Source organism: Myodes glareolus, chromosome 12 (genome assembly GCF_982192425.1).
Source record: "Myodes glareolus chromosome 12, mMyoGla1.1, whole genome shotgun sequence".
NCBI classification, from domain to species: Eukaryota; Metazoa; Chordata; class Mammalia; order Rodentia; family Cricetidae; genus Myodes; species Myodes glareolus.
In genome coordinates, this window is record NC_142037.1 from 2516409 (window position 1) to 2530020 (window position 13612).

The following is a 13612-nucleotide window of genomic DNA, read 5'->3' on the forward strand; positions in this document are numbered from 1 at the left end:
AGAGCGACTGGAAACTGCCCAGATCACGGAGTCCCCCCCCCCCATCAACTAGAAGACAGAGTCTTGTATGTAAAAGCAAAGAGCCTTTATTCTTACTCAAGTTTGCAAACTCAGACTCTCCCTGTGTCCAGCATATTGGAGAGCCCCGAGTTCAGGTAGGGTTGGGTTTTTATAGTAGCAAAGGTGGGGGTGAGGGACTTCTAAGGGTAAGGACCCCAACTAGCTGACATTTGTCTAGGGGAGTCCTGGTGAAAAGCGATAGGTGTGTGCTGGCTGGTGATCCTGTCTACAATAGTTGTGATGTTAGGAATTTCCTTTGGATGGTCTGTTTCTGGATGGTGCCAGCTTATGGCTTTTCCTGGAACCTGGTGTTGTCTGCTATGACAACTGTGTGACCTGAGTCCCATATGTGGGCAGCCTGCCCTGGGTCCCACATGTGGGGCCAGGCTGCCCTGGGTCCCACAGAAACCAAGAGACAAACCAAGAACCAAAAGAAACCAAAGAGTAAGTAGCCAAAATGGCTGAGCTATATGGAGACCAGAAGCTTGGGGAAGTTGGACTTGGGTGGAATTGGAATTGTTTGTCTCCACCTTCCTAAAAGACATCTAAATCTGACACTCACCAAAATCCTGTGTGTAAATTTTATAATCAAGCTATAGTTTTACATTTCAAAGATATGAGCTTCCCCAGGAAATGCACATAGCATTTTTTATAACATTTAGATGTTTCTCCAAAGTTAGCCGGTCCTATTATAGTACAATGCTTCTAATGACGTGAAAATTTTATCAACTGAAAAGGATTTGATGTCTGTACAAAGACAAGTTGCAAAAAAATGGTCAGAGGATGAAATCTAACGTTTCAGAGCCAGGAGACCAGACGGCCAGTGTGGCCAGTGTGCTAAAGAGGCTTAATCTATAAGAAGCCAGATTTGGGTCATTGCTGGGGTGAAAGAGAAAAGCAGAGGAGACAAAAGAAATATTGAAGAAAAACTTTTAGCATAAAAAGAAAAAAATTAGTGTTGGAGAGATGACTCAGAGGTTAAGAGCACTGGCTGTTCTTCAGAGGTCCTGAGTTCAATTCCCAGCAACCATATGGTGACTCACAGCCATTTATTACAGGATCTGATGCCCTCTTCTGACATGCAGATAGAGTACTCGTATCTAAAAAATAATAATAAATAAATAAAAATAAATTTAAAAAAGATTGGAGAGATGGATCAGTTGTAGAGTGTTTCATACACCAGCCAAAAGGACTGCGGTCGAGCAGAATTCACATCAAAGCCTGGTATCATTACATGGACCTATAATTATAGCACTTGTGTAAAAAAATTGCCTTTTTTTTTAAAAAAATATAAGATATAGTTCCTCTGTTTTGGAACTCTCTCTTTATACCAGACTAGCTTTGAACTCACAGAGATCCGCTTGCCTCTGCCTTCAGAATGCTGGGATTAAGGTGTGCACGGCCACCACCCGGCTAAAAAAATTTATTTTAAATTAAATATAGTTAACCTTTGCTGGTGTGGTGACACAATCCTTTATTCCCCATACAAAAGGAAGAACAGGAGACTCTTTAAATTCAAGAGTAGCCTAGTCTATAGAGTTCCAGGAAACCCCACCTCAAATAAACAGACAAATAAATAAATAGGTAAATGAATAGATACATACATACAAGGAGCTAGCCCATCAAGAGCCAAAATTCTATATATTTTCCTCACTTTGTAAAAATTTTAGGCAAATCTTTTAATTTGCCCCATCTGGGAGATTAAAACATTGAAACATTAATAACATTTTAACGTTTGCTTACAGGAAGTCTCTCACCTCACATTCTGGAATCTGATGGCCTGAAGTTGTCCTGTCTCCCTTCTCCTTCCTTTCATTTTTCCAAATTCTTTTAAAAGCAGCCTGTCTTGAAAGACTGAGGGCAGGGCACAGTCATGGGGGAAAGACACAGTCACCACCTATGTCTGAATAAAAGCCACGGCTGGAAGTGGTAGAGCCTTCATTTGATGCAGGAAGCTCTCCGTGAGTCAGGTGCCCGTGTAGTCTACACAGAGGCTACTTAGCCTCTGCCTGACACCTTGCCTGAATAAACAGAATAAAAACAAAGGGAATTTCCTGCTTGCTAACCTGAATGGATTCAGATACACCCTTCCTCTGCAAAGAAAACTGCATTTGTCTGTGTGTAGGTGCTCCTTTGTCTGTGTGTAGGTGCTCCTTTGTCTGTGTGTAGGTGCTCCTTTGTCTCTGTGTAGGTGCTCCTTTGTCTCTGTGTAGGTGCTCCTTTGTCTGAGATTTGTTTCTAACACTGGGAAAGTGGAAACAGGAGGATCCTGGGGTTCAATGGACAGTAAGTATAACCAAGTCTCACTGAGCTCCCATTTCAGTGAGACCTGGCTCAAAAATACAGTGCAGAAGGATTGAGGACACCTGCTGTCTGTCTCTGGCTCTGATGTCAAGTTCTGGCACTACACACACACTCACATACACACACACAGCCCTTCAAACAACTTAATGTCCATAAATAGAGAATGAGTTTAAAAATTATCCTGCAATAGATTTTAGTACAATGTTGCTGTTAGTAAAGACTAGAATCATGGTGGCTTATGCCTGTAATGCCACCTCTCGGGGTTGAGGGCAGGATGGTGCAGTGGGTAAAGCTGTTGCTATGTAAGTCTTCTGGCCCAACTCTGATTCTGTGGAGCCCGTGTAACAGTGAAAGGAGAGTTGTCCCCTGGCTCTGACTCACTTCCCTCTCTCCCTATCTCTCTCTCTCTCTCTCTGTCTCTCGGTGTCTGTCTCTCTGATCGCTCTCCCCGACACACAGGCACACTGAGACACAGACACAATAAGAGCACTTGCTACTTTTCCAGAGAATGGAGTTTCAGTTCCCAGAACCTTTATGGCAACTGACCTGAGACTCCAGTTTAAGGGGAGCTAATGCCCTCTTCTGGCTTTTGCAACTGAACCCAGGGATTTGTTCATTCTGAGCAAAGAAGTCTGCCAACTGAGTTACATTCCCAGGTGATTCTGAGACCGTTGCTCCCATAAATAAGTTGCTGCTTTTCCATCCTAGTCATAAATGAAATTGGGAGGACATTGGAAGGACATGTCATTCTGCTAAATCTTCTAAGCCACAATTGGTGGTGCATGCCTATAATCCCAGCATTTGGGAGGTTGAGACAGGAGGATTCTCAAGAGTTGAAGGCCAAAATAAAATACAAAGGTTAGCATGTGGTGGCACAAGCCTTTAATTCCAGCACTCAGGAGGCAGAGGCAGGTGGATCTCTGTGAGTTCGAGGTCAGCCTGGTCTACAGAGTGAGTTCCAGGACAACCAGGGGTACACAGAAAAACTCTGAAGGCCAGCTTGGGTCAGAAAGTGAGATCCTGTCTCAAAAAACAAAGAAACGAATTCACCTATGTACATACACTCTCTAAAATGTAAAAACTAAAACCAAATAAACAAACAAAAGCACAGGAAAACAGCTAAGTATGGTAAGTGCAGACTGAAAATTCCAGCATTTGGGAGTCCAAAGCAGCAGAATTGACATAAATTCAAGCCCAGGCTGGTCACATGGTGAGCTCCAAGCCAGCTACAACAGCACATTAGGATTCTGTCCCAAAGACACCAGCTCAGCATATCTTTTCCATACTTACTGCTTTTGGTTTCAGGTTAGCTTGTAGCAATACATGCACGTGGAAAAAAATGGAACTATTTCAAAAAGGGATAATAACAAAAATGTGCATGTTTCTCTCTCTCAAAGTAACAACTTCCTTGCGACACTCTAGAATTCAGAATGCCTGAGATTGCCTCCACATCTAGGTCAACAATAAAGTCTACAAATGCAATGATATTACACAAATAGTGCCCTGTATCTTGTTCTTTGTTTACTCAGAGATCTGCCTGCCTCTTTCTCTAATACTGGGATTAAAGGCTTGTGCCATTCCACTCAGCTTTGTGCCTTGCTTTAATAATAATACTAATAATGATAATAATAGATTTAGAGATGCTGAGATGACTCACTGGGTAGAAGGGCTTGTGGCTAAACCTGATAACCTGAGTTTATCTCTTAGGACTCACCAGTGCAGGTCCAAAGTAAATAAAGAAAAGTAAAACAGGAGCCAGGAATGGTGATTCACGCCATTTATCCCAGCATTTGGGAGGCAGAGGCTTGCGGATCTTTTTGAATTCAAGGCCAGCCAGTGCTAGACAGAGAAACCTTCGTGTTTGGGTGGGGTGAGGGTGGTGGGTAAAATAGGATCTTTTCCTAACAACAGCACACAAAGCACTTTTTCTCTGTTATTGTTTCTCTCTTATTTTGTGATACTCGGGATTGAACCCAGCACCTTGTATATGTTAGGCAAGCCTTCCATCACTGTGCCCAGAACTAAAATCTTTTTAATTTCTTTTCTTTGGTTTTTCGAGACAGGATTTCTCTGTACGTTTGGATCCTGTCCTGGACCGCACTCTGTAGACCAGGCTGGCCTCGAATTTACGGAGATCCGCCTGCCTCTGCCTCCCAAGTGCTGGGATTAAAGTCGTGCACCACCACCGACCAGCCGAAAGAGTTTTTTTTTTTTTTTTTAACAGTAATTTCCTAGATCCGGTGTATCTCTTCAGGGTATTATCTCCCTTTCTAAGTGGCCTGTGTACATTTTGGTGTGCTCAGGTTTCCTACAGAAAAACCAGAAATTTACTGGGAGGCCTGACTTGAGGGGTTGAAGGAAGTGGGAAACTGAGGTGGCCGCCATCCGGTTTGCAGACTGTGACGACTGGGATCAGGGAACCGGTTTGTAGGACAACCATCCGGTTTGAAAGGAGCTGACTGGCTGTACGGGCTGAGGTCAGGTCCTCCGGCAGTTTACAGAACGCGGAAAGGAGAGGGATCTGAATTTGAGAAGGCTTCAGCCCCGCACCCTCCGGACGCTCAGGCTGACACGGGTGCGCTCCCTCCGCCAGGCCTGCGGCTAGGGCGGCACTCCGCGCCCGCTCCAGACTCCACCCAGACTCTCTCACCCCCGCGCGCGGAAATGCGGCCGTCTGGCCGGACCCTGGCGCGCTACGATGCACCGATTGGACGACGCGGCCGTCAGTCTGACCCTCCGGGTGCCCGGATGAGAAGCTGTGCGCGATACAAAGGCGAACATTCCTCCCCGCTTTCCGTCGGGGACAGTGACCAATGACCACGCTTTATAGTCTAATTGACAGGAAGCCGCACCAATTACTAACCAGTTTCTGTTACGCATGTGGAAATTCTCCTAACCAGACCAACCCACTCGGGGTTGTGATTGGTCGGCGCTGTGAGGAGCAGTAGAGCTGGCTAGTTAGGAGCGGGAGCGAGAAAAGTCCCAACCAATAGGAACACCTCCGGGAGCGGGGCGGGGGCCGGACCTTCGCCTCGGCGGCGGAGGAGCTCGGGGGCCATTTTGTGAAGAGACGGAGAGCGAACGGTCGTGTGCTGCCTGCCCGCTGGAGCTTCGGTCTCGGCACGGACCCACAGTAGGAGCGGCGGTCTCTTCTTTCTGCTTCCTCCCGGTAAGCGCGGGGTCCGGGCCCGCGAGGGGTGGCGGAGGAAGCGGCCTCGCGGCAGCAACGAAGCCCGCGTTTGGCCGCGGTGTGAGGCTCGAGTCCAAGGCGGGAGTCCAGGCCTCGGCCCTGGCGCAGGCTCAGCCCGGTGACCTCCAGGCCCCGGCGGCGCGGAGGATGCCCTGCTGCGCGCTCGCGTTTAACGGCCGCTTTGGCTTCCTTCGGCCTTGAGGACTCCAAGAGGGGAGCGTGAAAGGGAAGGTGGAAATGCGTGTTAATATAATTGCAGTTTGATGTCTGGACCGGTTCCGTTATTGCCTCGTTATGTTAGACGTCGGGCGGGGGTGGGGACGAATACCGCGATGTACTGGAAGCTTCTGAATTCCGGGCGGGCCACATGGCATCAGAACTGCGTTTTAACAATAGGCGGAGTATTCATTTACTTTTGCTTCCATAGAAATAAATGGTCGAAGTCGGAGTGGTTTCTGTTTGTAAAAGGAAGTGCCGCAGATTGACTATAATTGCAATAATTACAGCTTACTTTTTATCTACAGGTTACAAATAACTTGAAATATAAAAGTTGCTTGAGGTAGGTACTGCTGCCTTTCTCAGAGAGAAGAGACAGACAAAAGTGGTTGACAGTATCATGCTAAATTAGGAGAGGAAGATATTTTTAGGTAGGTCCAGTATTTTTACTGAGTACTGGAATGCCGTGTACAAAAAGACAGTTGAAGTTTTAAGGAAGTGGATCCCAAAATTTAAGGTACCAGGAGATTTCCAAGGTTGGTTTTGGAACAATAATTAAAGACAAAATAAAATGTTTTCCGGATACTGCAGTATTCTATCCATCTCTGCTTGGGCAGTAAGCAGATTCCAGCTAGGTGTGGTAGTGCAGGCCTGTAATCCTTGCACTCCAGAGGCCATGAGACAGACCAGAACTAAAGTAAAACCGTGTTTTTTTAAAAAAAAAAATCAAAGGAAAAGAACAGGAAGTATTAATCGCTCGGTTGTAGGTGTTGAGTTCTTGTTAATGTAGTCCAATGGTGCTTAGGATGAATGAACGATGGTCTGGATTCAGTCAAAACACTAATAGTTTAGGGCGGCACATTAACTTATCCAGGAGTATCTGCTTATCCACAGGGTATCTGCTTTGGAGCCTGTACTATACTAGGCTGGCCTGGATCTCACAGATCCAGCCTTTGTCAGCCTAGGAGTTAAGTTTGTTTGTTTATTTATTTATTTATTGGTTTTCTGATATGGTTTCTCTGTGGCTTTGGAGCCTGTCCTGGAACTAGCGCTTGTAGACCAGGCTGGCCTCAAACTCACAGAGATCCGCCTGTCTTTGCCCCCCAGTGCTGGGATTAAAGGCGTGCGCTTCCACCGCCCGGCTGAGTAAGTAAATTTTAAGTTGTTTTGTATAATTCATAAAAATTATGGTACTAAGCTTAGTTTAAACTAATGCTACACAAATTTAACCTTTAAGCGTACTTGATAGAATATGTGTGATTGTCTACTCCTGTAATTTAAGCACTTGATAAGAGATGGGAACATCTCAAAGCCAGCCTTGGTAAGTGAAGTTTAAGTCCAACTTGAGCTACAGGAGACCCTGTCTCAAGGAAAACAAAAGCAGAGGTCAAAAAAAAATTAACCTCTGTGCGGTTTTTTTGGGGTGGGGGTGGGGAGAGGTTTCAAGACAGGGTTTCCCTGTAAACAGCCCTGGCTCAGAACTTGATTTTTATACCAGCTTAACCTTGAACTCTGCCCGCCTCTCCCTCCCAAGTGCTGGGATTAAAGGAGTGTGCCACCACCACCCAGCCTATTGTTTAAGATGCAAGCACACATGTGCCTAAGAGTAGAGTTTTGCTGTAGTGAAGTGAGAAATGAGAAAGAGAAATAGGAAGTAATCGATCAAAAATAGTGCTGCAAAGGCCAGCCTGGTCTACAGAGTGAGTTTCAGGACAGCTAGGGCTGTTACAGAGAAACACTGGTTCGACAAACAAAAAAAAGTTCAAGTTACTATGCGAAAAGACTATTGGTAGTAGGTGAGATTAGTTGAAAAATAGCTGCCATTAAATGTTAGACATGCAGGCCAGGCATGGTGATGCAGACTTTCAGTCCCAGCAAAACAGGCTAGTTTATGGTTTTGAGACCAGCCTGGACTCTTATTATAGAGTCCCCAGGCCTTTAACCCTTCAAAAGTGTTAGAAATGAAGATTTCTGAATGTGCGAGGTTTAAATTCCTGAATTAGTAGTATCTAGGAATTGAGCTATAGAATATTTGAAATAGTTGTAGACGATTCTTCAGCTAGGTGAGCACTGATAGCGTTTCAGATTTGGTTGCGTAAGAGGGACTGTACAGATGCTTAACATTTTCATTTGCCATTTTCAGAAATATTTGGTAGTTATTCTGTAGAGAAATAAAACATAACTTAGGTTTGTAATTTGAACTTCAGAAGCTTGTGGTCTAGTTATTGATGGGAGAGATTGTTAGTAACTAGTAAGGAGTAGATTCCCAAATTGTTGTAATCTTAAAGATTAAATGGTGGGTGGATTATTAATAAGAATGAAACAGTTGAATTAATCTTGGCCTGAGTAAAAATTATGTTAAACTTGACAGTATCCAGTAAATTAGGTTTTTTTTTTTTTTTTTTTTTTTTTGAAGACAGGGTTTCTCAGCTCTTGTAGACCAGGCTGGCCTCGAACTCTCAGACCAGCCTGTCTGTCTCCCGAGTGCTGTGATTAAAGGTGTGTGCCACCACCGCCGGCCCAGTGAATTAGTTTTAAGCTTGATTCATTTTCAAACTCCTGAACAAGGGAACTTAGACTACCTATTTTCATTTCTATAGAAAACTTTTGCAGCAAGATGTTAGATGCTGAGAGGTTACTGCACTACTCCCCAGTTTCCTAAATTATAACTGCCTCGAGGTGGTGATGTACACCTCCCTGCACTTGGTAGGTAGAGGCAGACAGGCCTCTGAGTTGGAAGCCAGCCTGGCCTAAAGACCTAAATTCCAGGCCAACTAGTCAATGCTATTAACTTAAAAATAATATGTCTGTCCCATGGCCCAGCATTACTTGCTTGTACGTCATACACTCAACTTTCATTGGAAGGTTTATTATGGTTTTGTATGAAGTAGATTTACTGGCTGATGATAAACAGAACTTTCAGATGTAGAAAAACTGCAGGTGTTTTAGTAAAGATTTAGAAAAACTATAGTGAGTAGAGTTTCCTGGTTAAATCTTCACAGATCCCAAAAGACAAAAGTTGATAGAATCAATAAAGAACTGAGTTTCTGTTTAAACTATTCCAGCAAACAGATTGCCGTGCTCTTTACTACCAGTTTCTAAATGAGTTACGGTTTTCTAGAATTTTTTTATTTTGAATTTTTGAGACAGGGTTTCTTTATGTAGCCCTGACGGTCTTTGAACTAGCTTTGTAGACCATGCTGGCCTTGAATTTACAGAGTTCCATCTGCCTCTGCTTCCTGAGTGCTGGAATTGAGGCACCTACCACTAAGGCCCAGCTTGTTTTTTTTATTAGATTTTGTTTTGTTTTTGGAGACAGGGTTTCTCTAGCTTTGAAGCCGGTCCTGGAACTAGCTCTTGTAGACCAGGTTGGCCTCAGACTCACAGAGATCCTCCTGCCTCTGCCTCCGAGTGCTGGGTTTAAAGACGTGCTCCACCACCGCCCTGCAGAAAAGCCTTTGCTTTTGAAAGAAGTGGCAGAAGTTTGATAACTTGGGTGAGAAAACTTGATGACATGGAACACGTAATGCTTCTCAGGCTGGGCATGGTAGTTTTGTTTTTGTTCCTTTTAAAGCAGACTCACTTTGTAACTCTGGCACTCTCACTCTCCTGGGACAACTCAGTGTATAGACCAGGCTTGCCTCCAACTGAGAGAGGTTACCTACATCTGCCTCCCTAGTGCTGGGAGTAAAGGTGTGTTCCATTCTGCCAAGATTACATTGCTGCTTTTTAAGTCTGTCTTGTATATGTACTAGGGATTTTTTTTTTCATTGAAGATTTTGGTTCTGGGCTCAGGATGAAAATTTTTTTTATTATAATTGCCTTCAAAATACAGATAACTTTAAAATGTTAATGTTCTACTGGGAAACTTAATACAGTTTTTATATTTGTGTAGCTTGTCTATTTGAAATTTACTCTTAGTCTTAAGAGATAGTACTTGATCTGTTTGTAGTCTTTGGTGTTTTTAAATAGGGATTTATTTTGATGAGTAGTTTTTTAAAGGATCAGTTTAAAATTTTAGCTTAAGTGAGATATATATGGGAGAATAAGTCCTGATGTCTAAATCAAATGGGAATGTAACAAATCTTTTTCACAGTGAGTAGGTATTAACTGCATTTCTTTTTGCTAATGAAACAGTTTGTCATTACATTATTTCAGTTTTACATTATGTGTTAGATTCTTCATCCCTGGGATTAGGAACACTAGATGATTTAAAAATGTAACACAAATCAGTAAGGACACAGTTTTTATCACTCGTTTCATAACATAAAAGTGTTCTTGGACCCTTCCTCCATCTGTATGGTTTTCACTGTAAGTGATGATGAATAAAAAGGGCTGGCTCCTTTTGAAGAACATCTTTCACCCTGGCTGTAGAACTTTATCAGTCCTGTGGTCTTTCACTCTTTGGCTTTGAGAATAGATGAGTCCCTTTTAATGTTTGTCTTCATGGTAGACCATTCACCTTCAGTCTGTTTTAATCATAGGAAAAAAGCTACATGATCTTAGGTTTGAAACCCATTAATCTGTTTGACTTTTATTCACTTCATCTCCATTTGTTGACCTGGTTTTTCCATATTTTCTTTATTGCCCAAGCTGCTGATTACAAAGTTCACATTCAAATGTATTCTCTTATCCGTCCCCTTGAAGGGAATACAGACTGGAATTGAGTTCACTTCAGCCACATACTATGAAGAATTGTATAAACAGTCACTAATAGAAGTGATGATTCTCTAAAGACTCCATCCCAGTGAAATGTTAATGCTTTACCAAAATGTGTTAGATGCAACAGACAGTTTTCTGTCTTGGGTTTAGGGCACATTTCTGAGGAACTATGACTCAATCTGTCCCTTCTCCTTTCACAGGGCAGCAAGGCGAACCCCATCCTTACTCACTGGAGCTCAGCTTTGATTTTTAACTTCCCTTCCCCACCCTTCCAGAACACACACATTCCCATTCCAAAATTGATTTTATAAAAGACATTTTAAACATAATGATGCAACTTGGTGTGCACTACAGCAAATATACAGGTGTTTTTTTTAAAATTATTTCCAAAAAAGACACAAAACGGGACCTGGATTTAAGATGTAATTTTTAAAATTTCTATTTCTATTTTTTTTCTGCAGCAGTTGGGTTAGAGGAGGAGCCTTTTAGCCTCATAAACTGACCTCTCTACTTCCTCGTGTATTTTTAAGATTAACTGATGATGTGGAAAGGGCTTTGCTTGTCTGCTATTGAGAACATTACCCTTGCGGTTTTTGTGGAAACTGCTTTTGGAAAAGAAAAGAAATGAACTTTATTGACTTGACATTTTTACACCTCCCGTTTTTCTAATCTGGGCTATTTTTATTTTTGTTTTTTTACAGTGAGATTTTTTTGATCTTCAGCTACAGTAAGTTATTACAATTTTTTTTTTACATTTTTCCTGACTTTCGCTGGTTTCCTTTTTATTGTTGTTACTTACTAGTTATTTATTATTACTATACTTATTATAATGGTGATGATGATGATGATAATGATGATTTTTAACCGGATTAAAGTGGAGTTTTTCTGAATGTTAAGATTTCTTCGGCCTCCTGATTGACTTTGGAGTTTTCCATCTTGGGAGAGAAAGTGAAGGTGTTAGCATTTTTAAGTAGTTTGTTCACATAAACCTTTTCTCTCCCAACCCCACCCTTGCCCTCAACCCCCTTCCCCACACTGGAAATAATTTTACTGGCTGTTAAGTCTTTGACCTTATTTTTCCTGATCTTTAACTTAACTGTTTTAGAGCATCTCTGGACGTCTGTATTTTTAATTTTTTTATTTTTATTTTTTTTCTTTTTAATCTTTCATTTGTTAAATTTTTAAACTGTGCTGCAATAAAATGTGTGTGGTACTATTTAACACCTATAATGGTGATGGCATTTTCCCAAAAAGCCATCTTCCTACTGTTTCCCTTGAAATCCCATCCTGCTTTTCCTGTACACTACCCCTCACAAACCACAAGCCGCAGCAACATGGATGCCCAGCCTGGAGCAGCATCAGCCAGGATGACCTGGAGCCAGGGGGGCCTTCGGAACAGATGTACACCCTTCCTGGGTGATGGTAAGAGGTGTGAGGTCCACTTGGTTTCATTGCAAAAACTAGGAAATAGACTCATTTAAGTTTAGATGATGCATAGGTCAGCCCCTGGAAATGCCCACAACTAGACAGTTTTTCTCAAGTTGTTGAGCTGTTTCGAGTAATCTTTGGGATCTAGACATATTTAAGCTTGGTTGATAGTACCTAATGTGCATGAGACCCTGAGTTTGATTCTTGGTTCTCCATAAACTGGGCCTGGTGATAAGGTGCACCTGTGATCCATGTGGTTAAAGGTCTTCCCTTGGGTTGCACAGTTTGAGGACTGCCTGACTTATATGAAACATTGCCTCAAAACAAAATAAATACAATTTAGATTACCTTTGGAGAGGTGGCTTATTGACTAAGTACTTTGGCAGCTCTTCTATAGGTCCTGAGTTCAAATCCCAGCAACCACATGCTGTCTCACAGCCATTTATGTTCATGGATCTAAATTACAAGAAATAATACTATAGTATTAAAATAATATGGCAAAGAAGGGTTTTTGAGAATTTAAGGAAAGGATAGGCATTATAAGCTTAAAAAGGGATAGATTACGCTGGGCAGTGGTGGAGCACGCCTTTAATCCCAGCACTTGTGAGGCAGAGGCAAGTGAATCTCTGTGAGTTTAAGGCCAGCTTGGTCTACAAGAGCCAGTTCCAGGACAAGCTCCAACGCTACAGAGAAACCCTGTCTCAAATTAAAAAAAAAGGGTAGATTGAAGTTCTAGACATCAATGGAGATTGTCCAAGATTGTCCAGTGATGTGAAGCCCAGTTAGCCATTGTTAACTTCTCGAGTGTAGTCATGTAACTAGAATAATGCAGTGGTTCTTGAGGACATAGGTAGCTGCAGTTAGGAACATTGTAAGCGTGTGTGTATGTATGTATGTATATATATATATATGTATATATATTAATAAAGATAAGGTCTCTACATAGCCGTGATTGTCCTGAAACTGTAGAGCAGTCTAGTCACACTGAGATCTGCCTGTCTCTGTTCCCCAGTGCTGGGATTAAAGGAAAGCACCACTACATCAGCAATTGCTAACCATTTTAGAGTTAATGTAGTGAGTTTTAACATATAAGAATGAGTGCTGTGTCATGGGTAATCATATGCCCTCCTGACTTGGACAGAAAGAAAAATATAAGGTCAAATGAACACCAAAAGTAGCATCAAAGAAAATAGTGGAACATTAAATCAGAAGCTCCTGCGGTCTGGGAAAAGAGTGGATTCTTTCTACCTTTTATTCTGTATTGTGTTGCAGCTGTTCTTCATAGGGTCAGTTTATTTCTTTGTTGTGTAAGTATTTAAGGTTATGCTTTTCTTGTTTCTGACCAAGGATCTTGTCACGAGAACCTCAGCCTCACTCATGGTGATAGATGGAGTGAGAAATGATACCATATGATAAGATTTATGCACAGATCTGTAGAATGCAAAAGTGGGTGTTTAACTGGATCAGGAGGAAGAGAACTCAATCTTAGGATAAGACCAGGTGATAGAAATTTGTGCTTTTGTAGTCTGTTAAAGAGTATGGTGTTTCTCCACCTCCACCCCCCAGTGTTTTTCTGTGTAGCTCTGGCTGTCCTGAAACTTGCTCTGTATTATAGACCAGAGTCTGCCTCTGACTCCTGAGTGCTGGGATTAAAGGCATGTGCCTGACAAAATTCTCATTTTTCGAATTTTTTTTTTTAAAAATTAAATGTCTAGTTTCTGCCTGTGTGTGTGTCTGTGTTACCATGTACAT

At 42.3% G+C, this 13612-nt stretch overlaps 1 protein-coding gene across 6 annotated transcripts in view; it reads left to right on the top strand.

The window, feature by feature from the left end:
• The first annotated feature begins 5375 nt into the window (after positions 1 to 5375).
• The window catches only part of Hnrnpc (heterogeneous nuclear ribonucleoprotein C), a 29924-nt gene continuing 21687 nt past the window's right edge, over positions 5376 to 13612 (top strand). For all 6 annotated transcript variants that reach the window (XM_087911871.1, XM_087911872.1, XM_087911873.1 and 3 more), the window contains exon 1: positions 5376 to 5533. The gene's annotated coding sequence lies outside the window, so the exon portion shown is untranslated. The remainder of the gene's footprint in view (positions 5534 to 13612) is intronic.